This window comes from Gopherus flavomarginatus, chromosome 10 (genome assembly GCF_025201925.1).
Source record: "Gopherus flavomarginatus isolate rGopFla2 chromosome 10, rGopFla2.mat.asm, whole genome shotgun sequence".
Classification (NCBI taxonomy): domain Eukaryota; kingdom Metazoa; phylum Chordata; order Testudines; family Testudinidae; genus Gopherus; species Gopherus flavomarginatus.
This window is the reverse complement of record NC_066626.1, coordinates 45977082-46002531: the sequence shown is the minus strand read 5'-3', so window position 1 is coordinate 46002531 and position 25450 is coordinate 45977082. Positions and strand designations below refer to the sequence as shown.

General features: G+C 39.8%; 1 protein-coding gene across 1 annotated transcript in view; it reads right to left on the bottom strand.

The window, feature by feature from the left end:
- The window catches only part of LOC127030195 (sodium channel protein type 1 subunit alpha), a 358700-nt gene that overhangs the window by 217571 nt on the left and 115679 nt on the right, over positions 1–25450 (bottom strand). The gene's annotated exons all lie outside the window — the stretch shown is intronic.

Genomic DNA, 25450 nt, shown 5'->3' with positions numbered 1-25450 from the left:
ATCTCATCAAGAGGGCTGTAGCCATGGAACATGAAGTGATGTTGGCCATGTCGTAACTGCCTCCAAGAACTACTCCTTGTATTCTTTGGGCAATATATCTGAACAATTCGTTAATAAAGTTATATTTGGACAACAATGCCTGATAATTCGAATATTCATAGTGATATAGGCCTTTCTGATGTGTAAGTATAGTCTCTTATACCCCTCGTCTTTCAGGGTAGCCTTAACATGAGACTGCCTTGAACGCTCATTGGCCACTGCGACCACTGGAGAGTCTTGGAAGGGGTTAGCAAATAAATAATCAAATTCCTGCTGGGTGATCTGGTAACATTTGACCACCCATTTGGCCAGGGGTGGAATGGAGACCATGTCTGCCAATGTGTCTTTGCAGGTTCCAGCAGGGCTTAATTAATTGGAGGGTAATCCTTCCCAAGCAGGAGTTTGCAAGATATCTAATACTTTGTTTAGTGTGTCTTACACAAGTTCTGCCTGCACCCCTAGACATATGACCACCCTCCACAGGAGGTTCTGAAATACTTTAAATCCTCATGGAGCGTTGATGCCAGCTCTGGAATGATGACCTTATCTAGAGAAGAGGAAGAAATATGGGGTGGGGGAACATCTAAGGGTTCCTTCCTGGACAACTCCTCTCCTGTGGGCTCCAACAAAGGAAGAAGAGACTGCAGGACAATCTACCCTAGTAGTCACTGGTACTGGAGAAGGCAGCCTCCTCCTACATTGTGTCTGTGATGGGGACCTAGATGCTCTTGAAGCAATCCAAGATGCCCAATAAGGCCATAGAGGGTAGTTTTTGTACTGCCCACGGTGGTTGGCACCATATTGGGTATCTTTCTAAAAATACTGTTCTTGATTTGTGGTCCGTGTGTTCCTAGAGTGTGACCGGTACGGAGCCCTGAAGATCTTGGAGGAGATATAAAAGTGTATCATGGTCAGAGTCTGAAGAGGAGGAGATACAGGTTGTGATGGGTTCCCTCTGGGGTGCCACCTGCCCTCTGACCCACCTGCCTGAGCTCCCTCTCTCACTGTGCTGCTGTGAAAAGCTGAAAAGCTCTCCAAGTTTGCACTTTCACCAGCATTCACACAAGTAGGGACACACCCAGCTGCAGTTACATATAGGTTCTCTAACCACCAACCTCCCAGTCTAGATTCCCAGAGCAGTACTGTCCTGTCCTGGTCAAAATCTGGCCAGTATTTGGGATTAATGTCCAGTCCGCCTCTCCCTCAATGTGAACAGGACCATGCACACTTGTAACCAATCTGAGATTTCCTCTCAACACCTTAGTCAAGTGTACACTGGTTTGGATTAAAACATAAAATAAGTTTATTAACTACAAAAAGATAGATTTTAGGTGATTATAGGTGATAGCAAACAGATCAAAGCAGATTACCTAGTAAATAAACAAAAATGCAAACTGAGCTTAACATACTAGATAGGTAGGATATAAATTAACAAATTCTCACCCTAAGTGATAAACAGGCTGGCAGATTCTTTAGGCACAAGCTGCCTTTGCTTTGCAGCTTGGGTTTCCCAGGTATTCACACAGGCTAGAAACCCTGTTAGCCTAGGACCATCACTTCACCCAGTTCAGTCTTTGTTTCTCAGGTGTTTCCAGGTGTTGTTGTAGGGAGAGTGAGGTACCATAATGATGTCATTTCCCCTTTTATGTCTTCTTCCCATGTGCTGGAAAGTTCTTTTGCTGTGACCTGGGTCAAACTGTTCCCATTGTGTAGTGCTATCTCTGAGAGTTTTCTGTTGTACACCGTTCCTGGGGTAATCCTTGTGCTTGTGTGCATTTCCTCAATAAGCCATTAACATTGTTTGGCCTTTTTACTGTTGTACCTGAATAGCTGCTTGTGGGTGTTTTCAACCTCACAACATGTTCCAGAAACACGTATATAACCAAACTTCATAACTTCACATACAATGATAGCACATACAATCCAATCAGTTATTAATGTCTAGTAGATCAAGATTTTTAGAATGATACCCCACAAAGCATACTTTGTACAAAACATATCCTAATTACATGACATTGGTGAATAAGGGGGTGCCAGGGTGTCATATAGATCTCCTCAGTAAATGGAAGTGCAGTTCCAATAGACCTACTGGAGGTCTTGGTGCCAGTATTAAAATGTGCTGCCCTAAAGATACCAACATTGACAATGTATTGGACGGAGCGGCTGGAAGCAGGTGAGGGATCAAAAGGCAGAAAGGTGAGTTGATGTCAACAGTGCCAGCAGAGCTGATGTTGGAGGCTGTAGGGACAATCCAGGTGGAACTGCCAGTGACATGGCAGCATGTGACTTTGACAGGACCAGTGTGATTAAGGCTAATGTGATTGAAGCTGGATGATGTAGTAAAGGAGCATCCAGAAGAGGGGGAGACAAAAGGTCCTGCCATTGCAAAGGCTACTTACAGCGTCAACAGTATGAAAATTGCAGGCAACTGTTTGTTCCCAATGACAGTGGTACTGGACTTGACTGTGCCAGGGCTAGGGATCTGCCTGTGAAGGCAATGGTCTCGATGGCCTTGCTGGAGCAAAAGTGGACATTGCCATCAAGTGCCAGTGTTTGCAACCAGAACTTGACGGGGCACTCAAGGACTTTTCAGAAGATTTCTTAGATGACTGAGACTTTGAAGGTCTGTCAGTCTCAGAGGAGACTGTGGGAGAGGATGAATAGTGCTTCTCATCCAATGTGGGGATAGAAGCCAGGACAGCTGGAGGGGTACTCCTTGTCTGCTCTCTTGTGGTCAGGGGCAGGTTCTGAAGAGCAATGTATTGCCTTTTTCCAGGGAATACACCTTGCTTCTTCATCCTTATTGGAAAGGTGGTACAAATAGGATGTTTGTCCCTCACATGTCTCTTGCCTAAGCAAATTAGGCAGCTTTTGTGCCTATCACTAACAGGTATCAGCCCTGCTCATGGCACACGGTTTGAATCCTGGGGACTTTTACATAGTAAAACCCCAGAATCAGAGAACTACCTACCTACCTAAACCATACTAACAATAAAACTAATGACAACTGTATACAAATGAGAGAAATGCTCATTTCTAAAGGCTGGCTAACCAAAGCTGAAGAGCACCAGAGAGCTCCAACTCTCGCCACAGGAGGTAAAAAGGGACTGAGAGGGAGGTATTAGCCGTGTCCCTTTATGCCCTTGGCTTAGCACACATGGATAGTGCAGCCACATTGGCTGCCTGCTGGTATTGCTGGCAAAAGTCTCTGATTTGAATGTATCGGGTGTGGAATGTGTATGTGCACAATCACTCGAAGGAGAATGAGTGAGGCTCTTGGTGAAATTCCAGATAAGAGCAGATAGATGCTTTACAGATGGCATGATTAAGGTTGATGGCTTAAAACGGGTAGGCAACCTATGGCATGGGTGCCGAAGGTGGCACACGAGCTGGTTTTCAGTGGCGCTCACACTGCTCAGGTCCTGGCCACCGGTCTGGGGGGCTCTGCATTTTAATTGAATTTTAAATGAAGCTTCTTAAACATTTTAAAATCCTTATTTACTTGACATACAACAATAGTTTAGTTATATATTATAGACTTGTAGAAAGAGACCTTCTAAAAATGTTAAAATGTATTACTGGCACGCGAAACCTTAAATCAGGGTGAATAAATGAAGACTCATCACACCATTTCTGAAAGGTTGCCGACCCCTGGCTTAAAATGTCCACAAAATGTGAAAAAGTCATCATCTGAGGGCTTTTTTTTTTTTTTTTTTTTTTTTTTTTTTTACACAAAATTAAATTATGGAGAAATCTTGCTTGGTAGAAAATTGGCTATAAAGACCATGAATTTTTATTTAATAAAACCTTAAAAAAAAAAAAAAGATGACCAACCAAGCCCATGTGGTTTTTGCTGTGTAAGTCAAATCTATGACAGACACACAGTCTCAGGGATGAGACATACTCACATCTTGCCACAACTGCATTCTTCAGAGGTCCTCATTCCTCATACTTCTTGGGATTGAGAGAGAGAAAAAAACAGCACACTTATGGGGATTTAATCACCCTAGTTCTCTAACCTCTCCGCTTTGGTAGTGTAGTTGGTAGTGTATCACTAATATGGTACTGTATTGCTAGGTCGGTGACACCTGTATCATCTCAGAAATCTCGTCAACATGAACGCACCAATTATTTTAGTCTGTTTCATTCTCTGCCATCCTTCAATAAACAATTTAAATAATTAAAACAAAATTACTTATTTCTTTTGTATTATACTGGGTTCAAGGTCACTAGAAGCCTAAGAAACGTGATGGGGGAGACTTGCCAGAATAAGTGGTCACCTACCTCTTCTGGCCACAAATTTGTCAGCTCAGGAAAATATTGTCTGGCATCCTCTCTACCCTTGTGCTCCCGGTTGCTTGCAGTGCAATCTTGACTGCCTCTTGAAATTATTTTTATTTGGAAATTTGTATAAAATTACCATAGTAAGCATTAACATTAAAAATGCAACTTGCTTCAAAACATTTTCTAAAAATCAATGTCAGTGTTAGATGTTTCATGATTATTTATGTAGCAACCACAGTCTGTGAGGAGATTTTTTCAAACTGATAAAAGACAAGCCCGCAATGTAACCAGGGTACAGCCTAAATATATAACAGGCAAGGGAGAGGATAGGACAGTGACTGTGCAATGGAACACAAGCATTCACACCAAAGTGCCATGATTTGAAAGTTTTATTTTTAAAAGTAAACATCCACTGGGGCATAGGGAATGCTTGAGGAGATATCCTTGGAGAGATGCCTTTTGAAGAGAAGCTTGAAGGAGGAGAAAGTGGAGCCATGACAGATTGTGTCTAAAAGGAGATTCCAGGAACATAGGGCAGCATGGGAAGATTCAATAATGGGAGTGGAATCATTGTCTTTACATTCTCCTCTGGAGTATTGTGATTATAGTTCAGATATGAGTCATACTGATATATCCAGCTTGTTAAAAGCATATTTCAAGCTGAAAAGCATCTGAAGACTGCAGGCTGCAAACTATTCGTTCTGTTTACCAGTAGGTGGTGCTAAAACCTGATTTAACTTTATGGCTAGCTGTCCAGATGCAGCAGTGGCCAGAAATACATTCTAGATCTCCAGCAGGCAACACATTTTCATATGCTCCTCCCAATAAGGAGCTGGCCACAGTGAGCCACACTTTGGTTACGTCAAGATTGGTCTACTACAGAATACAGAAACCACATAGAAGCGGCAACTTGTCTAAAGTTTAGTGGCTCATTTCCTAAGACAACCAAGTGGACAGAACCACACCACATTAGCATTCCACATGCTACTTTGCCTCTCACTGAGTACTGGATCCAATTCAGGATCCTAGTTCACATCTTCAAAGATCTCCATGTGCTATGGTTTGGCTTCCTGAAACAGAGCTTCTCCCTCTGCATCTCTTCAAGATTATTACTATAAGAAAAATGGTGGTAAGAGTACGCAGTACGAATGTTTGAAGTAATCATTCCCATTCTTTTCAATGCTCATGATTTATTAACTCTAAAGTATTTGGTTTGTAGTCTTCTAATAGTTATATTACTTACTTTACTGTAGCACCCTTAAATAACTTATTGAAGTTGTTTTACCTGGAAATACCATTTCTGGAATTAAACTCCCTCCCAGTGAGATATGTATGCTACCCTTCATTTAGGACCAGCATTTAGGACCATGGACTTAATGGCAAATATGGGGCTGATGGGTGGGAAGATAACTTCTTGTTTTTTTATTATACCCCTTTGTGCAAGGATATTGATACCACTCATTTCTGAAATTTGCCTTAGAGATTTCTTGCAGGACTTATTCTTCTGTCCTAGTACATTGGGAGCCAGGGTGACAGAGATGCTGCAACAGATTTAAGTGTTTTTTTTTTTCATGAAGATGAGGCTATACGAACAATGACCATCCTATGTGTTGCGGCTGTTTACCATCTCTTCAGTTCTGAAACTCAGTATGCAGATATAATGTTTTCAAATATTGGATATTCATAGGTAGTTATTATTCTGGAGTATCTAACTAGTTTGATGGTGTTTTCTTGTATTTAAGATGTGTAAATACAACTTAAAATTTTTCTTTTGAAAACCAGCACAAGGAAATCCAGTACACCCTAGCACCACACCAACATTATGTCAAATATGAATCATTTATTTTATGCCAACAATTTCACTTGTCATAAAGAGAAATGCATATTTCCTAATTTCTTCTTTATTTTTCATTCGTTACAATTCTTTTTTACCTCTCCATGTTCAATTATACCAAAGATTTTCTCAGGAAAACCAGTTTTACATAAATATTGTTCTTTCAATTTCAAGTTTACTCTTACTTTTTTGACCCCCCCATATTTTGGGAATTTTGGTGAATATCAGCACTCATGAAAATGAGGGCCTGCACACAGACAAGTTTCATAGGCCAGGCAGTCAGTCAGCAGTTTGTCAAGCTTCACAATCAGGTGCACCCAACACAAAAGTGGGATAAAATCTGTTTTTGTGACATGTATGCAACTGCTAAAGTAGAGACAAGTGTAAAAATATAATTCTTCACATACTCCATACTACTGTTTTTGTCTTGGGGGTCTCTTCTGTGTAGAGACTATTGCTTGTGATGTATAGTGTAGTGGTATAGTGATACAGCAGTTTTCAAATGGAGAACTGGATTGAATCCATCAAATAAAGTTCACTGGTGATCCACATGATTTGAACCCAGATTTCCAAAAATGAACACTTACCTGCTTTATTTAAGAGAAAACTTTCTCTCTCCCTTTGGAATAATGTAGTTTCCAGCAGAGTTTATTGGCTCTAAAAGAAACAGAGCACTGAAATCTAGAACTGTACAGCATTTTGGGTTTCAGGTAGATTTCAGTTTTCATTTTGGTACAGATTTTTTTGGATTTTGAATACTGACAAATTCCTACACAAATCTTGTGTGTGGGTGAGTGGGTGCGAGTGTTTCTCATAATGCAGACTTTTTGTTTTAGACTCCGATATCTAGTTCTTGCTCTAGAAATAAAAGACAACAAGGATATTGCAGAAAAGCTAATGATGTATTTGCATCAGCTTTCACCACAGAAGATCACTGGGAGATCCTACCTCGGTGAGGGTGCTGGAATACTTTGTATAGTGGGGGTGCTGAGAGCTATTGAACCAAACTGTAAACCCTGTATATGATGGAAACCACTTTAAGCTAGGGGGTGCTGCAGCACCCTAGCACCTCTAGTTCCAGCACCTATGTACTGCAGAGCTGCACTTAATAGTTAATAAAGATGATTCAGAGATTTAAGGTGTCAGAAATGCTATTGGAAGTGCTGACCCTCATTTGTGACTTGGACATAAGTCACCAGGACCAGAGGTTATTAATCCAAGAGTTCTGAAGGAATTCAAGAATTAAGCAAATAAGCTGTAAATATGTAATTTATCATTAAACTAAACTACTGCAGGTAGCCACTGCTGTACCTATTTTATAAAAGTCAGAATTGGTAAAGTTGTCCCAGGGGATTATAGCCTAGTGTGCCTTACTTAAATATCAGGTAAATGAGCTGAAAATTTTTTAAAAAGCCCTATAAAGTGCCTAGCTGAGCCTACATGTGGCTGGAGGCAGACAAGGAAAGGACATTAAATGTTTACCATTCAAGTTGCTCAAAGCAGAAGTCCAGATCACTCAGCTTCAGGATCTGCATAATAAAAGATGGACTTTTGTGGCAAGCTCAGGCCCTAAAATCCTCAGTATACCATTCCCCATCCTTGTTGCAATGCTTGATAAGGTATTTATATGGTATTTACACTAAGAGCAATAAAATTGGCTGAGATAATTTTACTTTTTACCACAATAGTGTTAGAGTATATTTTTGTCTAAAGCATTGCTTTATACTGGCACTCCAAGGCAGACAACTTCTCCATCAGTTTCTTTGGCTCTCCTCCAGGAACTTCTTCCCCCAAATGCTAAACTAAGAAGTTATCTTGCTAGGGTTGCTTTGGCTGCATCCCCATGAGAGGGCACGCTCATTTTTCTTCTCTCTCTCTCTCTAGCTCTTTAGAGAGAGAGATAGAGACAAATAAAAGACCATCTGCAATCTCATTGGCAATAAACAGGTTTGTGCCGTTGAACTGTCAATGTCACAACAGTTTATTCGGTCAATTTTTTATTAATCATCTATACTTGAGTATGGTCAGATCATGTTATTTCATCTAAACATGAAAGGCCAGATTCAACCCAGGGTCACTATCAACTCTGGTGGAGAGGTCCTGGTAAATAAAGTCTGCGAGGAATCATAGAATATCAGGGTTGGAATGGATCTCAGGGGGTCCTCTAGTCCAACCCCCTGCTTGAGGCAGAACCAATCCCCAAGGAGGATGATTGACTCAATTCCTCTTCCTCCTGGGAAAGCAGGTAAAGGGTTAAGAGTTGGAAAGGAAGGGGTAGTCATTTGGAAAAGTAACGCAAGGTAAAACACATTACTTTCTGCTGTAAAAAGTAATCAGATTACCCATCAAAATCATATTATACATAAGTAACCCTTCATGTTAATCTGTTACATATAATCAAATTACTTTTTAGAGTAATTTGTTATTGTAGTCCCTTTATGTTCCCAAGAGATCCATATATAAACATATTCAAACACACAAATTCAAAACATTAAAACAAAACATCCCCACTTTCCACCTACAGAAACATCGGGTTCCCTCTTCCACTGTTTATCACACATTCACAACCAGAGTTGCTATTCTCCCCTCAATGACCATCATCCTAAAGAATGTTGCGTGAAACTCTGGTCCCACTGAAGTCAATAGCAAAACTTCCATTAATTACACAGGGCCAGGGTTTCACACCATCTTTTTTCATGCTTAATGCTATTTAAAATCAAACAACCTATTGCTTCTAATACTGGCTGTAAATATTTTCTCATTTAACTTTCTGTAAAACAATATGATTAACTTGCTGTCTGCCTTGTTTTTCATTATCTCTTTCCCTTCACTTATCTTTTATCCTTGTCTTTCCCCCCTAATTAATTTTTCTGTTCTACCCTCCTGCCTCTAATCCCTCCCTCCATCCCTATCATTTCTTATCTTGCATTAGCTCCAAACCTCTCTGTCCCATTCTATTCCATTCCCTCCTCTTTGCCTCTCCTCCCACTATAGCCTCTCTTCTGAAGTCTTCCTGCCCTGGGTCCTTTGCTGTTTCTTCTTGCTCTTCCTCTCCTTATCTCCCAGGCAGCTCTTGCTTTCCTCCTCCTTCAACCCACCAGAATCTTTTCTTCCCCTGGTTTCTCCTCCTCTCACCACCAGGGGCGGCTCTAGGTATTTTGCTGCCCCAAGCACTGCAGGCAGACTGCCTTTGGCGGCTTGCCTGCGGAGTGTCCTCTGGTCCCACGGCTTTGGCGGACCTCCCACAGGCATGCCGCTGAAAGTAGCCTGCCTGCCGCCCTCGCGGTGACTGGCAGAGTGCCCCAAATGGCTTGCCGCCCCAAGCATGCTCTTGGCGTGCTGATGCCTGGAGCCGCCCCTGCCCATCACACTATCTGCAACTATCTTTCCTCTCATCTCTTCCATTCCGTTCCAAATGAGGGTCTCTCCCTCACAGGCCCCTAGGCTAGTTCCCCCCTTCCCCAACAATTTCCTTTCCCATTTCTGGGGTTCACTCTCCTCCCGCTTCTCTCCCTCCTCCTTCCCCCCCCAGAAACAGAACTCACAGATGTTACGATCTTTGGAGGAAGCTGGAGTAGTCCCACAGCCCTCCTGGAGGATCCTGACTGTGGGAAGTGGCTGCTTCTTGGTGTCTCCACTTCTTCCCCTCCCCATGGTCCCCACAGGAAGATAGTCAGAGAAGACGTGGGCAGCTACAGAGGGGTCTTCAGCTGTCTCCTTGCAGGAGGAGGCAGCTACGCAGCTCCCTCTTGGAGAAGTAGGGAGTGCAGAGTTTATAATCCCAACTCAGAGAAAGTTGGGGAAGAACATCCTCTGTTATCTCCCTGTATTAATGGGCCCAGTCAAAATCCCTTTCTGAAAATGCCCTGCTTTCAGCTTTCTCACAATTAGACCCTGTGGTTTCCACCTCAAGCACCCCAACTAGTGCATCTCCACTAGCAGGGTGTCTGCAGAAGACTTACAGTTCCTGAGGTGAGCCAGGATTCAAGTCACTTCAGGCTTTATTGACCAATGCCACCAGTTGGACCAAATAAAACAGTGGAAGACCAAATAACTCTGTTAGGCCGACTTTTATTTTTCTTTTTAAAAGAAAAGTGCAATAGGGATCAATAAAGTCATGACTGTAATCTCAGAATGGAGTCTGCTCCACAACACAGTTTTTAAACTGTATGAAGCTTGAAACTTAAATGACTTGATGCTGCCTTAACTACACTCCTAAGATTATTAACAAAAATGTAATCAAACCCTGAAAAAGTCTTATGGGAGTAGGAATAAAACTATTCCTTTCCATTCTCTGCATCACACAGGACCACATTAAAAGGATAGAGGCCCACTTATTCACCTTACAAATGCCAGTAAAGCACAAGCAAGCAGCTGGGTGTCTATCTGGCCATCTGTATAAATATTTACCTGGTTTCAGCCAAAGGTTTTAGATCTTGGCCCTGATTATACTTCTTCATGCATAAGCCTTTGCACACATTATAGGCACTACCAAAGTGCATTCTGTCACCCCTTTGGGAGACAGAGTACTGTAAATCTCATCAAACCGTATCTTCTCTTCACAAAACAGTCATTTTTATGGGAAATAGAAAATTCCTTATAATTGGTTATCTACTATTACCAAAAGATTTCATGTTCCCAAGATAATTTTACTTTTAATTTTAAGAAGACTATCTTCTTTCTTCATCCTTTAACAATTTTTCTAATTGCAGTGAAATCTATTGGCTAATGAGGTTACCTGTACCTCATTCACTGGTGCTATCACATGAGAAATGTAATTGATTCTGTTGATCCAATTACTATTTAGCTCTACTGCCTATAAAATCTGCTGCAATAAACTGATTCTTGGTCTTCTTGACTGATATTTAAAAGGCAGATCTTTTGCTTTCACTGCTCAGGTGCAGGAGAAAGAAAAGGAAGGATGTTGTGTTCTATTTTAGTGAGCCTATAATTAATACATCAAGGGCCAAACACATCTTGTATTGAAGTCAATGACAAAAGTCTGATTTCAGTAAGAGCAGAATTGAATCCTTAGACATATTGAAAAAGGAAAACTGCAGTGACTAATAGGGTGGGCATTACAATTAATTTTCAAATCATTTGTAAAAATACATCTCAAAATTTCAATGGCCCCATCCCGGTGAATATGGTTGAATCATTGAAGATGAAAAAGGCCCACTAGAAAATTTAAATAATCTTTTCAGCTTAGTTATAGTTCTCTTCATCTGATATTTCCAAACTGTTATTGGACTTGGCACCCAATCCTGCTCCCTTTGGAGCAGGGGCGACATTTGCTAGAGGGCAGGGGGACAGTTCCCCCCTAACACTTTTTATGGCTCCTTGCCAGCTAGCAATGTGGTGTCTTCCCCATTCCTGTGGGGGTCATAATGGGGTGGGCCAGGTGTTGGCACCCAGTTAATGCCCTGTCAGTGTTGCTCTCCTCTCCCCACCAGCTGGACAGAAAGTAGCAGTGGCAGGCTGCCTGGAGCTCAGCGTAGAGTGAACCAGGCCCCAATCCCTATCCCGGGCTGGCCATCAGTGAGACACCACTCAAAATGAGCCAGGCTCAAATTGCACCCTAGAATGTGGGTTGCAGCACCACTCAAATTTGGCCCGGACCCCCATCCATCAAGCCAGCTCGGAAGGGGCTCCTCTGGAGGGGCCTATTTAAAAAGTGGGGGGACAATGGCCCCTTGACTCACCGCTGCCTCTGGTTCCTGCCTGCCCTCCGGGATAACTCTGGCACACCACCTCCCTGCCCCTCTGCTGTCCCAGAGATGGGACTAGCTCACTAATCCCATGGCCAGCCGTGACCTGAGCAGGGAGGTGGAAGCAGGGATGCTGACACAATTTGACCCCTACTTTACCCCAGAATTGTTCTGAAATGGTGCCCCTGCTTTGAAGTTTTACCATTGGCTTCAATGGGAGCAGGATTGTTTGACGTGCAGGAAGCAGAGCTCAGCGAATTAAAAGCATTAGTGATCTGGACACTTTGGTTGTTTAAAGCCTACTGAAATCAATGAAAAGACTTACTAATTTCAATGCGCTCTGGATCAGGGCCTCTCAAAGTTGTACGATAGGTACTATTAATTATTATTTTTCTGCTGTTTGTATATTTGCACACATTTTCTGTACTATAATCTTACAACACTTCTGAAAGTCTTCTGAATCATTTTCACACTGAGTTGCCTTTTCTGCTTCTATGGGACTAAAATGCTTCCACTAGTGTGAGTACAGAATTATGATTTGGTAATATTTTACACCCACTTAGCATGGGCAGAATCAGGCACCAAAGCTCACACTTGGAATCTTGTGATCTCAGATGCTGCAAAGTCATCGAAATATGCCGTTGACTTTTTCGGTCTGATTAACAGAATATATGTTATCTTTTCTTCTTCACTTTCATGTTGGGATATACTTCAAGAACATATGCCAATATCTGTTAAAGGGTTATCGGACACTCGTTAGGAGTCGAGAATTGATGCTGTGAAGCCATTGCATTATCACCTTGAAGAATTGTGCAATGCTTTGTCATCTTTGCGAGAATATGTGCTCGAAAAGAAAGATGGCAATACAGCAACAGAAGCCGGTGCGCTTTTAGACCATGTTACTACGTGGCCTTTTGTTCTGACTGTGTACATGTGGTACGATATACTATTTCACGTCAATAAAACCAGCAAATTAATTCAGTCACCAGATGTGTCAATTGACGTACTGGCAGGCAGAAGTTGGTGCTACAATGAAGTTTTTGGAAGACTATTGAAATACAGGATATAACTCAGAGCATATGGGTATTGAGCAGGTGTTTCCAGAAATCAGGGTGCGACGTAAGAAGAGAATGTTTGATTATGAATGTGCTGATGATTCAAGTCGTCTTTCTGCTGAAGAAAAATTCAAATCGCAGTTCTTTCTTGTTCTCACTGATCAGGCCATATCTTCTGTTTCGTCGCGATTTGACCAACTCGTGGAGTGGTATAAGTTGTTTGGATTTCTGTACAATGCTAACAGCCTGAAGCAGTGTCATAGAGAAGATGAACTGGAGAATCACAGCAAAAATTTTGAAAGAAAAATGGGAGACATTGATGCCAACGAACTCATAATGGAATTGAATCGTTTTACTTATGTCATCGAGAAAGAGAGAGGACTTGTCATGGCAAACAATTTTTTAACGTACATATACAAGAACAGCCTTCAGGAGATATATCCGAATCTTTGCATTTGCATCAGAATTCTTCTGACCACACCAGTTACTGTCGCTGGTGCTGAAAGGAGCTTCAGCAGAATGAAACTGATCAAGAATATCCTGCGCTCAACAATGACAGATGACAGGCTTTCTGCGCTTGCAGTTATCTCAATCGAAAACAAGATTGCCAGATCTCTGGACTATGACGCATTGATTAACCAATTTGCGGAGAACAAGGCTCGAAAGAAGCGCTTTGCGTAAATACGGAATACATGTACACTGTAGGCCTATGTATACATAATATGAACCCTGTATATTGTATAAAATAAATACCGCATTCCAGTTTCTGCATTGTAAGGGGCCCCAGACATATGTTCGGAGGGGGCTACATTCTTTGTTGCTACGGCCCTGGAGCCATGCAGTCTGCAAAACTCAGTGATCTTGCCATAAAAATCAAGAAGGTAGTGAAACCCCCTATAACAGGATGTTTGGGATCCAAAAACTTTCATCGCATTAAATGCGGGGTCGCGGTATAGTGGGGTTTGTCAGTGGTCCCCAACGCGGTGCATTGATGTGCACCGCCTAGTGCCTAGCAGAGAGGAGAGGAGCCGTGGCTCCCTGCCTGCCGTGGACAGAGAACTCCGGGTCTGCGGAAGCCGGTGCTCTCTGTCCCCATCAGGCGAGGAGCTGCGGCTCCTCTTGAAGCCGGAGAGAAGCCACAGCCCCATACCTGCCAGGGACAGAGAACACCGGCCCCCGCAGCCCTGGAGTTCTCTGTCCCCAGCAGGTGGGGAGCCGCGGCTCCTCTTGAAGCCAGAGGGAAGCCGCGGCCCTGCACCTGCCAGGGACAGAGAACACCGGCCTCCGCAGCCCCGGAGTTCTCTGTCCCCAGCAGGTGGGGAGCCGCGGCTCCTCTTGAAGCGGGAAAGAAGCCACTGCCCCACACCTGCCAGGGACAGAGAACACTGGCCCCCACAGCGCCGGAGAAGCCGGAGAGAAACCGCGGCCCCACGCCTGCTGGAGACAGAGAGCACCGGCGCCCGCACCCTCGGAGTTCTCTGTCCCTGGCAGATGCAGGGCTGCAGCTTCTCTCCCCTCCCATGGTGTTGGGGACCATTGGTACAGTATCCTACTGTATTATACCTTAAAGGAGAGCCAACCTCTGATCGCGTTATATGCGATTTCGCATTATGGCTGGGCGTATTCTTGCGAGGTTTGACTGTATCTTTAAACTTGACCACTATCACAGAAAGTACACTTTCGGAAAGCACCACTTGAATCACCTCCAACAGCAATGGACCCCTTTCTGCAGACCCTAGGAATGCAACATTACCTTCTGAGAGAGTAAAACTGAAGATTTTGAATACAGAAGCTGTTGATCCAAGTAGCAGAAATCACACATCCACTGTTTGTTTTAAATGAATCCCCAGACTACTGGATCTAGGGAGAAAAGGGAATAAGTTAAAAAAAGATACAGCCCATTGCACACAGGGCTGCAAGAGACAGCTTTTACTGTGACCATAATTATTTGCGTACATAATTTTAAAGGACAGCAATTTTTCAATGCTGCCACGGAAAAAGAGCTCTTTCTTAAATAAGGAAAAGCTATCATTTCTGCTTTGGCAGTGGTAGACAACTGCATTAAAACCAATAAAGAAACTACATAGACCTCTTATACGCAGTAAACCTATGGTTCCTTAAAGGGACACCAACTTTGATGTTCAATAATCCTGAAGAAGAAACTCTGAAATTTGTAAATTCAAGAGCGGAAAACCTTAATGCAAAATAAGCTATAAGGCACACGTTTGGGTTATATTAATGCTGGTATGTATTAAAATGGCAATTACATGAAAGATATTTAAGTAAGTCTTTTTTTCCTCATTATTTCATATGGAATATGCTTTGCTTCAATGTTAGTTCATCAGGACCATCTCCTGTAACAATTTTATCACAACCTAACCTTGATGATCCAAGCTGAGCATAGTCTCTGCTTTCTAGATAGTCTGTAGACTAATTGAGGGGGCCTGTTTATATTCTTTTCATGTAGATTCACTCTCTGAGTTTTATCAATATCCATTTATTTCTTTAGAGTAATGTTATTCCCAACTATCTGGCTTTATGCCAGACAAAACATAATATTCTGCAAACACTAAACATCATTCATCATATTAAATGAACAAATGAAAGTTGCCTACTTCTAGCCTCAGACGCAGAGGATATTTGACAAGGTCTCTTTTTTTGTAGTTATTAGAGACATTTAACTTTGGATTTCTATTGAAACAGTGGTCAAACTGTTCAACAATTCTCCACATGCTTTCCTTTTATTCAAATAGCCTCTATTCAATGCCTCAAAATCTTAGAAGCATACAATACCATATTATTATAATGGTAAATAGACCATATCAGAGGCTTTGCTCTTAGACACATTCAGTGAGTCTCTTGCTAATTATTTTCCATGCTGACAGTCTCCAGAGGGATTTAGATATTTAGGAGTACAAGTCTCACCCAATTTCAAAAAACGAATAATGCTAAATCTGTAAACTCTTTTATATCCCCTCCATCAAAGGCCTGCAGCGATCTCACAGTTTACCATTATTTATGTTTGGGAGAGCCAGCTTGACAAAAATCAATGTCCTTCCACAAGTGTTGTATTTTCTACAAGTCCCTCCTAGTACTTCTATCAATATGATTTAAAAAGAGAACTAGACAGATTATGCAACAACTTTATATAGCATGGTAAAAGACCAAGAATCATCTTATTCAGGCTCCAATGATAAAAACCAAAAGTAGGTATTAGTCTCTCCAATTGGAAAATCTGTAACTGGGAAGTGGTTACTCAATATGACCTTAAGCTAAAACCACTAAAATCAGTGCAAAAGTTCCCATGGACTTCAATGGCTTTTAAATCAGACCCCTATGTTTAGAACTGGTTACATTGTATAGAAATTCAAAACAGCCCCCTAACACAATGTGTCATATTACTCTCCTTTTACATTTTCAAGCTCGATGTGTAGTGATGATATTTTATTCCCTTCAGGAAATCAGTCAATGTCCTATGTCAGGGACACACTTTGGGAATAGTGGGGGAGCAGGAGAAGGAAGAATATCAAATACCTTAGAGCAGTGCCGAAATATTCACTGACTTCCCAGATATGCAGAATATGCCGAACATTGGACACTTTTTCCAGAGCACAAGGCTACTGAACTTCATTAGGATTTCAATGTATAACTATAATTTGCCATTTTCTAGATTAGATTACTGAGGGGAAACTTCCACAACTGGAGCAGAACTGATTTGAGGAAACATTGAGAAGGTGATCTAACCAAACTAAGTTCTTTTCTCCACTGTATAATTTTTTCCCCTCAAGACAAACCCTGGACTTGAAAACTTAAAATTCCTCTTTGGTATAATCATTGGCAGAAAGCACTCTTCTGAAGCCTCAATTTAGAATATTCACAAAGGGATGCAGTACTTTCAGTGAGCTGTCGCCCACAAAAGCTTATGCTACAATAAATTTGTTAGTCTCTAAGGTGCCACAAGTACTCCTATTCTTTTTATAGACTTCTATTGTCTTTCAACTCTGACCAAAATTAATGCAGATCTATACCTATGAGGCTCCAAATAGAGCTTGTTGTAAACCAGGAAACACTTTCATGAAGATTTGTGAATTCCCCCCTCTTTTATTCTTTGAAATTAAATATTTTTTTCACTCAGATTTAACTTGGAATGTGATTATCAATCAGCCTCACTCATTACACTGTTTATGGAGATGCCATTACATCATCTGATTTTGGGCACTGGTATACCATTTCATACATTCCAAGCTGGCAATTGAATTTTTATTTACTCTTTTATAATACATTCTGGAACATGGGACCAAATCTCTGACACAGAGTACTGAATATTTCGTTGATGGCTGGCAATAATCTTATCCCAAATCTAATGAGTGTAACCAACAAAGTCCATATTATGGATGTGGCAACATGAAATCTGAACTTATTTTAACTTAAAAACAAAACAATTAATAGTAATGAATAAAGGTTGTATATATTCTGAATGTATATGTAAAGTATCATTGGACTTAACTGTCAACAGAATACTGCTGTAGACTCTGGACATACAATATTTATACCAAAGGAAATCAATCTGTTTGTCAAAATATTATTGGTAGAGCTTGTTGAGAAAGCCCAAGTATATTTCCTGAAAAATTTCAAATTAAATTTAATTTCTTTCCATTTCATTAAATTTTTCCAATTTTTTTAAATTAAAGAATCATTTTGGTGGGAAAAAAACTTTAAAAAGCAAACACTTCTTCCTGCAAAAAGGGGAAAAATTAAAAAGTGAGAGAAAGTGCTTTTTCTTGCTAAAATGAAACAAATTAAAATTAATTTTTAATTTGCAAATTTTTCACTGGAAGAGTTTCACAATTTTTTGGTAGAAACGTTTGAAAAGGCATTTTCTACAGAAAAAAGTTAAATCAAAAAGTTTTCCAACCAGCTCTAAATATTAGCATTTATTTTTATATTAAAGTTGATTACATGAATATGAAAGAAGTTTATCATTTAGAGTTTTTTATTTTATTAGTTTATTTAATTTGTAAAAATTAAAAGAAAATTAAGCATTTGGACTGCAAGTCTTGCAGGACAGGGATTGTTTCTTTGCTATACTGTACATGAAACCCAACATAATGGCTAATATCTGGCTCTTCCTTGAGTCTTCCATGAAGGAAGCCATGGGTCAGCAGACTGACAACAGCTTAAATAGAACTCTGCCTGTGAGGAAAGGTACAGAGGAACCTCCCAGATGGAGTCCATCTTTGTCTTTGCCTTTTATTTTCCTTGTTCTTCCTCTGCCATCTTTGAAAGTGGGGGCGGTGGGCCAACCTCTGACAGCCCACTAGTGAGAGACAACCTCCAGGAGAAGTACTGTCCATTTATGAAAAAACTAAAAAGTAGGAAAGAATGTAAAGTAGTAAGAGTTACTTGCTAATTCTACTTTTCACCCTTCCTCCCCTACTCCCTATAAAACAACTACAAAGGCAGGAAGCCTGCCACACATTTTCATTCTTGCCACCATTTAAAATTTATATGAAAAAATGGCTATATTAAGAGTGTGCTAATATTTATATTATGTAATATTTGGCATTCAAAGGCTTGCTGTGAAATCTTTCTGCGCTCTTTGACTTTAGTATTTCAATAGCTATTTTGTTTTGCTGCATGATCGTTTGGGAGACAAAGCTCAATTGTGCTGAGTCTGTCATTTCTGCTTCCACCATGCTTTATATTCGCTTCATTGCCATATTCGCTCTCTGGAGCGTTCTTTTATAATAAATGACACAGCCATAAAAAAGCTCTAAAGAAACACTGCCCTCCCCCATTAACTAATATCAAATTTTTGCAAGAAGTCATAGGACAATTTTTTTTTAAATTGCAGAAGACTCGGCAACTAGGAGAAATTCTTGGCAATTAAGGGTAGCCAGTTAGACGTAAGTAAAAACTCATAGGGTTAGAGACAACTTGATTTTCTGGTGTTACTAGCAGCAAGTTACTGCTAATGACTATATTATTGTAATACTCTTACTTTTCACTGTTTCTGGTTTTTACCTTTTGTACTTTGCTGAATTTGGTCTTCTCACTTTGGGGATTAAAGTCAAGTATGAGATGAGTCTGACAGTTTCAGAAACACAAGCAGAAAAAAATTCCAACACTTAATTATTTGTCCTTCCCAAAACTGTTGTTGTCCACTATCCTTTGAACAAGAGAAGCTTATGAGTGATCATATTTCATATTTCCTTGTAATTTTGATTATATGTTTTGATAAAAAATAGGAAACAGAATTCTAAAAATAGTTCAGGACATACCAGATTTTAAATACAAACAACAAAGAAGGTGCTATGAATAAGTTTAACAATGATCCCAATTCCAGTATCAAAAACCTTTCATTTTGGATCCACCGGACTCTAAAATTGTGCTTCCAACTACCTGCAATTGCCTCCCCATATGATCCACCTTCTTCTGCCAATTCCCACCTCCATTCTGCAGTACCACAGATGAATTTTGCCTAAACCTACCTGGTACATTTCAGCAGTATAACAGGCACATTCCACCTTTAAACAAAATTTGGCCCATTCTGCAGCAATCAAGTTAAAAACAGTGGAAGTGATAGGACAATTCATGAAGTGTGTGCATATTGGGAAGGGAGCACTTTACATACCAGGATACAGCACACTCACAATTTTCCCTTTTAATTGTCTGCCCGTTTTTTATAGAAGGACATGTAGGACTTATTACACCTCTGTATGTACTTCTGTGAACAGAGTAATGCAGATGCTGCTGCAGCACAGCACTCCACAAATATTGATCTAGGTAAGCAGCTCCTGTATCTTAGAAATCAAATGAGTACCATGTGACAGGGGTTGCCATGGTACTTATAAGCATGACATTTTTATAGAGTAGTATAGAGAAAAGGCATGTAATTCCTGTGCTACTTATGGATGTGCATATGACAGATGTTTCACTACTTTTAAAAACTGAAAATACATATTTCATTCACAGTCTCAAAAGAACATTCTTTGCATTAAAACAATTTGTCCTTTTTACTACCAGACAGATTTATAAGAATACAATTAAAACAGTATACAGTTTTTTTTAAACGAATAGAAGCCAGTCAGATGACAAACTATTCTAAATCTATGTGTTTACTAAATTAGGTAGATAAAAACATTTTGATATATAGATTAATTATGTAGAAAGACAATTGTTTGTATGACAGACAATAGAAAATATAAGTGCAGAAAGTGCTTGGCTGGTATAAATTGTTTATGAAGTGTCTTTCACTATTTGCATCCAATATTGTTCTTGCAGCAGAGATCATGTGGGCTCCTGCATGTGATTTCCTCTCTCTCCTGAGAGAGGAGAATGTGCTGCAGTCTACTTTTCTCGGGTTACACTGCAGTATGATCTGTTTTCTTATGCAGGCAGTATGATAGGTCCGCGTTTCATGGTGCAACAGCTGTTACTTGATAGTGGAGAGAGACAGAAATATGAAATAAGCGAAGACGACTGCACAATGGATCACAGCAATAAAACTAATAGAAATAGGAAATAGATCAACACATTTGCACCATCCCCCCACTGAAAATTATGTTAATAATGCAGAGGTTTGCCAGCCATTAGATATTTCTGCACTGCAGCAATTTAGTAATTTTCAAGGCCCACAATAACCAATAAACTACCATCTTTTCTAGGCAGTTTTTAATGGTACGTTATGTTATTTTTGCCTTGCTGATGTCTAATCTAGGACAGTAGGTACTTGCCTACTGTTATTTTAGAAGTTGAGGTTCTATTCTTGTACTGATGCACAGTGTAGCTAACTCCTGTTAATACAAACAGAAGTTATGTTTGCAATTCCCTAGCTCATTTTAATAGACCTCCTAAAGCTGTATTTTTGAAATCTCAAATGAGTCTGGCAGCTTCTTACCATTGCAGTGTCAGCACAGCATGAGAGCACATGCTGTTGTAGAACCTAAGCCCATAAATTGCTGGCCCAGAGGCAAAAGTGCTAACAGCAAAGCTGCACTGACATATCAAGCAATATAGTTGTCACATTCTGGCATCATCTGAAATTACTTCACTGGAAAAACAAACTAGGGAAACTATAAATTATATAGAAATCTATAAAATATTTCCTATTATTATTTTTTATCATTTATTTCATGTACTAAGTCCTTAGTTGCCTAATCTTAAAGAGCAGCCATAATATTGTAATGAATGGCCCTGAGTTTCTGCCCTCTATTGGATGGAATCATAATTACTGAACTATTTGTCATAGGCTCTACACTGGTAACAGCGACTGAAGGTCCTTCTTTAGCACAAGCATAGGGTGCCTGTGCTTTTTGCAGCAGAAGAGTTTGAGTACTGTCCAGACTTGCAGTGTGAATTCTGAGTAGATGAGGTGCAGTAATATCCACAAAGTCCTAGGTGTCTAAGGATTTGTTACAATATGGTGGCTGACAACATGAATTGAATATATTAATGTAAATAGTCTTGATCTTTTTAGATTTTGTTGTAAATATCAGTTTAAATCTGATTCAGTTGATGGATATTTTCATTATACATTTGTAATTCTCTTTGTAACTGTTTTCTTTCAGCAGTGCAAGCAGGTTAAATTGAGTCAAAGAACTGGAATTCCATCCGAGTTAGTTGATTAACTTAGCCTTTGGAATTGCACATTGTTCTGATCACAGTAAAACACATTTTTATTAAAGCAAAGCCCTAAACTGACAGAGCAAAAACGTTCACACAAGAAGGTGGATCTTTTGGATTAAAATTAGTAGAGGGAAGTAACACAGCAGGCTCTCTCCATTTTATAATTGTGGATAAATTCAGGACATCAATATTATGAGTTCCTTAACTGTTACATGTGTTTCTTTGAAGAGTAAAGGGTCTTTCCAGCCCAAAGGGAGTTATGGGAGAGGTATAATTAAAATGGTGGCTCTTCTGACCCTGGTCCAGTAGTTTTGCTCCCAAGTCTAGCATCTGATGTGAATGCTACTTGGTCACTACTAGGTTCTTTTTAAAATCATAGATCTTGGGAATTAATAGATAGAACTAAAATCCTCTTATATCCCATCCCTTTTTAAAATATAGATGAACTCGATTTATGCTAGATGTGTGCATGTAGCTTTACCAAAATACAGTGATTGTTGTAATGTCTGTGATGTTCAACAATGGCAGGGGAAACAGTAGAAAGTCCTCAGAACCCTGGGCTGAAAATAATAAGGGGTGAAATCTGGCTCCATTGAAGTCAGTTTTGCCATGGACTTCAATGAGATCAAGATTTCACCCAAGAACTTATTCTCCCCTTTTTATCCTAGCAAGGGGATATTTGTTTTCTAGAGGTTTGATGAACTCTTCAATATCAGTGAGCGGGTGGGATAAGAGAATCCAGTTACATTGCCAGAGTGGTGAGCAGAAACTGTAATTTGGGCTGGTATAGAACCAGAGTGGGTCTTTCCCTTTTGGAATTAAGGAGGACTTTTCAGTTCACCCTACTTTCACTTTACACTAACAAGAAGAGAATACTGTAGGAATTTCTGGAATCTTGCTTTTTCATATAGTGTAATTGCCCCATTATGCTGGTGCATCCTCCTTACTACATTAACTTTTTGAAAGAACTGGATAGCTAGGTTCTAAGGAGTAGCAACTGAGATCTCTTTTGTCTGCCATAACAGCAAATACCTTCTAGGTGTGCCAGAGTTACTTCTAAGAAAGATAATGGAATATGCACAAGTATTTGCATACACACTTGCATTACTTCTAATAGGAATTACACAGCAGAAATCCACTTTCCTCACAGACATTTCACTGGAATAAGGGACCCAACTGTTTAGAATTTGGGTTATAACAAAAGTAATGAGTAATTTAAGTCTTTGTTCAATTATTATTTCAATAAACATCACAACACCACAAGGTTAATGATGATGTTACTAATGACCACAAATAAATGCAAGTGTATGCTAGCATGTTACAGTAGGAAATACACTGTAAAAAAGGGAACTATCATTCCAGTGTTGTCTTAAGAAAACAACATAGTGTAGGTCATAGACATTGAACAAAGAGTGCATCCAACACAGTAACCAAAAACTGTTTAGTTTGTTTGTAACCTGCAATCAATGCACTGCATAGCTGAGGTTTTTAGTTATTTATAGTTGGAATATATATTTAAAAAAATCTTTATAGTGGAATAAGTATCTATTCTTACTATGATACAGGAATTTTAAAACAAATTGAACATGGGGGGAAAAACTGAAAGTCCTTTTAGGTATTGAGCATTTGAGCAGTTGTGCCATTAGTTAATTTGAGCTAATGAGTGAACAAGAACAACAACAAAAACAAAAAACATTTTGAAGATGTTAATCAAGGAACTTAAATCTTAGCTCTAATTATTTGAAACTCACTTCTCTGCAAGGTCAACAAGTTATAAACCTCCATCCCATTATGTTAAAGAAGAGAGAAAGAGTAGATGATTAAAAAAAATAAGATTGAATCTTCCCTTTCTCAAGGTATTGTGTTTCTGTCCATGTATTTAGACACCATGAACTTCCATGTCCTGCACAGTACCCAAGTACACGGTCAATAAAAATTACTGATGGTTTCAGAGCAGCCTTGGGCTCTATGAAAGTGGTAAATATCTAAAATAATTATGCAAAGGAATAAATATAATTTGACATTTGTTATTTTTATGGCAATTGAATACTTTATTTTCATAATTATTTGTTCTTGTTTTTCCTTAACAGTGAATCTAATGTTTCTGTGGAAAATATAAGAATCAGAATGGCCATATGGGGTCAGACCAAAGGTCCATCAAGCCAGTATCCTGTCTTCTGACAGTGGCCAATGCCAGGTGCTTCAGAGGGAATGAACAGAACAGGTAATCAGCAAGTGATCCACCCCGTCGCCCATTCCCAGCTTCTGGCAAACAGAGGCTAGGGACACTATCCCTGTCCATCCTAGCTAATAGCCATTGATGGACCTATCCTCCATGAACTTATCTAGTTCCTTTTTGAATCCAGTTGTAGATTTGATCTTCACATCATCCTCTGGCAAGAAGTTTCACAGGTTGACTGTCTGTTGTGTAAAAAAATACTGCCTTTGTTTGTTTTAAACCTACTACCTATTAATTTCATTTGGTGACCCCTAGTTCTTGTGTTATGAAAAGGTATAAATAACACTTTCTCCACACTAGTCATGATTTTATGGACCTCTATTATATCCCCCTTTAGTCGTCTCTTTTCCAAGCTGAAAAGCCCCAGTCTTATTAATCTCTCCTGATCTGGCAGCCATTCCATACCCCTAATCATTTTTGTTGCCCTTTTCTGAACCTTTTCCAATTTCAATATATCTTTTTTGAGATGGGGCAACCACATCCACACACAGTATTCAAGATGTGGGTGTACCATGAATTTATAGAGGCAATGTGATATTTTCTGTCTTATTATCTATCCCAGGGATCGGCAACCTTTTAGAAGTGGTGTGCCAAGTCTTCATTTATTCACTCTAATTTAAGGTTTTGTGTGCCAGTAACACATTTTAATGTTTTTAACATACAAGTCTATAATATATAACTAAGCTATTGTTGTATGTAAAGTAAATAAGGGTTTTTAAAATGTTTAAGAAGCTTCATTTAAAATTAAATTAAAATGTAGAGCCCCTCTGGACCGGTGGCCAGGACCACTAAAAATCAGCATGGTGCAATAGGTTGTCTACCCTTCATCTATTCCTGTCTTAATGATTCCCAACATTCTATTTGCTTTTTTTGACTGCCGCTTTTTTGAGTGGATGTTTTCAGAGTACTATGCAAAATGACTCCAAGATCTCTTTCTTGATTGGTAACAGTTAATTTAGACCCCATCATTTTGTATGCATAGTTGGGATTGTATTTTCTAATGTACATGACTTTGCTTTTATCAACATTGAATTTCATCTGCCATTTTGTTGCCCACTCACTCAGTTCTGAGAGATCCTTTAGTAGCTCTTTGCAGTCTGCCTGGGACTTTATTATCTTGAGCAATTTTGTATCATCTGCAAATTTTGCCACCTCACTATTTATCCCTTTTTCCAGCTCATTTATGAATATGTTGAATAGGACTGGTCCCAGTACAGACCCCTGGGGGACACCACTATTTACCGCTCTCCATTTTGAAAACTGATCATTTATATATAGATAGTGTTGGAGGCTGGAATTCTCTTTAAGTTCACAGAATGTGTCAAGCATGGGCATCAGCAGTACAAAAGTCCCCACATTGCACCACTACCTCAGGCTTAATCTAGAGGGACCTGTGAGGATAAAATGGTAATTAAAGTTACCATGCTCATTTAATTCTTGGACCACCTGCTACAACACCCTGAACAAGTGCCTCTTATTATTGTGTTGTGATGCTGTTTACTAAAAATTGAATTGAGACCACTAATTCTTTCCCATAATTTAAAAAATAATCAGATGGTAACAAGTTTCTATCAATACTGACTTAAGCCATATTGTAACTTGTGGTCTAAGGGTCAAAGACCCCTTTGCCCCATCACTAAAGCCATTCCCCTTTAATTTTAAT